The sequence below is a fragment of the Halichoerus grypus genome, chromosome 2 (genome assembly GCF_964656455.1).
Source record: "Halichoerus grypus chromosome 2, mHalGry1.hap1.1, whole genome shotgun sequence".
In the NCBI taxonomy this organism is placed as follows: domain Eukaryota; kingdom Metazoa; phylum Chordata; class Mammalia; order Carnivora; family Phocidae; genus Halichoerus; species Halichoerus grypus.
Genome location: NC_135713.1, coordinates 178,621,091 through 178,623,471, shown reverse-complemented (window position 1 = coordinate 178,623,471; position 2,381 = coordinate 178,621,091). Strand labels below are relative to the sequence as shown.

Below are 2,381 nucleotides of genomic sequence, written 5' to 3'. Positions count from 1 at the left end.
CTGAGCAGAAGACGGGGCGGGCGGGCGGGGGGAGACTTTGTTTTATTTTTGGATTTTGCCAAATCAAAAGAATTTGGGAAATTGTGGGAACCGTTGTGTTAAACACAGCCTCTGCCAGGTTGGCGCAGGCCTGTTTCTAAGTAATTCAATCTGAGGCAGGGAGGAGCTGTAAGTGTGCATGCACGCACACTCTCGCACGCTCACGCGCGCGCGCGCACGGGCCAGTGGCGGCAGGAGGCCTGATCTTCCCGTGTTGATTGCTGAGAGAGCGGCCAAGGCCCATGGGCTCGGGGCCAGGATGCGTTCATCCATTCACTGCGGTATTTACTGGGTGCCTACGACGCGTCAGGCACGTGGTACGCTCTGGGGATGAGGTGGGGAGCAGAGCAGAGGGGGCCCCTCCCTTCCCAGGACTCACATTCCGGGGGGCGGGGCTACCCGGCTGATGGGAATGCGGCTTGGCCACCTTCTTTTCCCTGGCCAAGCATGTGGAGAACAGTGGGGGTGCGCGAGGCAGAGAAGGTTAGGGGAGGAGAGGAAGGGGTGAGGAGACGTGTAGCAGACACTCCCTGCTCCTTCCCCGACAGTCATCCATCCTTCCCGCTTTTGTTCGTGTTCAGGCCGCTGAACTCAGGGTTCCCTTGATCCTGGGGAGGGGGAGACCTTCCCCGGTCCCAGCGGACACATCACTACAGGTGCGTACCAGCCCCGGTCAGCTCATTACCCTTGGCCAGAAATGGGCCCAAGTGTACAGACATGTGACCCAATTCTGGCTTCGTCGCTGCGAGAACTCTCCTGGGAAGGGCTTCCTTTCCCAAATAAAAAGACAGAGCCCCTCCCCCTTCTAGCCGGAAGGGGACTAAAGTGCCCGGCGGCAGTGGAGACATAGCAACGGGCAAAGATGGCAGGACTAAGAGAAGAGTTGAGTGGTTGACATCATGAGCCACTACCAGAGCTGTCCTCTAGACCCTCAGCGGGCCGAGAATGAAAAAAATTAAAAATAAGCTCTATTTGGCAAAGTTGTTTTTTAATTGGGTTTTCTGTTGCTAGCAGCTCAGGCCATTCCAAAAGGGTCTGGCAGGCCATGTTACTAGTATCGTTGTGAGAAAGCCAGCTCGTGAAGGATAAGTGGATCCCAGGCTCAGCAACGGCCATTGGAAAGAGCCAGGAAGAAGCGCTCAACCAGATTTCTATTTTAGATAAGATCTCCTGGGGACGCCTGGGTGGCTCAGTCGGTTAAGCATCTGCCTTTGGCTCACGTCATGATCCCGGGGCCCTGGATCGGGTCCAGCATTGGGCTCCCTGCTCAGTGGGAAGTCCACTTCTCCCTCTGACCCCACCCCCTCTCATGTTCTCTCTCTCTCTCTCTCACTCTCTCTCTCAAATAAATAAATAAAATCTTTAAAAAAAAAGATCTCCTGGGCAGCAGGTGTGTGCACTGGTGGTCCTATGAGGATGCATGGTGGAGGAATGCCTCTCCTCCCCAGTGGGGCTTGAGCACCAAAACCCGCTTCTGAAGAGGGTTTACCGGATCATCCCGACCCCAATTCCTCAATCTTCTATGTAAGTGGGAATTCCAATTGCCTTTGAAGGAACCAGTAGAGTAAGGACTTTCAAATCCCATGGGTGTGGGTATGGAAGAGAGAGGCAGAGACAAAGACAGAGACATGAAGCTCCTATGTTAAAGTTTCTATTGTTTCATGTCTGGTAAGAGGGACATTCGACTGCCTAAGCTTGAATCCAGCTACTCCCTAACTGTGTGCCATCAAAGCTATGTAACCAGCATGTGCCTCACTTTTCTCATCTGGAGAGTGGGATTATTAAAATAGCCTCTCCTTCATAAGGCCATTTTGAGTAGTAAATAAATCAATTCATTTAAAACTCTTAGGACAAGTGCCAAGTGCATGGTAAATCCTCAAGGAATATTAGCTAATATTTTAACAATGTGACTGATTCTGAGATGCGTGAGATTGCACATTTTTAACGTCTCTGAAATCACAATGTATCCTTCAGAGGATGGTGTGTCATAAGTGATTGGAAGCGTTTTTTCTTTCTTGGTGACGCATTGACTAATGATTTTTCTTTTACAAACTGCGACATCTTACATTCACTGACATGTGAAATTTCATTGTTATTGGAGCAGACCTGCCTGTTGTAAAAAGGACCGCTGGAGTAGTCCCATCGGCATAAAGATACATGAAGCAAGTAAGGTACTTTATTGTCATGGGGAAGGACTGTTGGAGGCTTGTCCCAGGCCACCTTCCCCGATATCCTTTATGGGTGGAACTCAAGTCTTCTGGTGAGGGGATGGGCAGATCTGCCTAGGGGACCAGCAGATCCAGATGGAGACTGGTAGGGTTTTTTGGATTCAACGTTATTCA

The 2,381-nt window shown here is 50.8% G+C and overlaps 1 long non-coding RNA gene across 1 annotated transcript; it reads left to right on the top strand.

Moving 5' to 3' along the window:
- Window positions 1–209: 209 nt before the first annotated feature.
- LOC144381013 (uncharacterized) lies at window positions 210–1,345 on the top strand. The gene is made up of 3 exons (XR_013445411.1): window positions 210–356; window positions 621–695; window positions 1,200–1,345. It is a non-coding gene; the product is annotated as an uncharacterized LOC144381013 (long non-coding RNA).
- The last annotated feature ends 1,036 nt before the right edge of the window (window positions 1,346–2,381 follow it).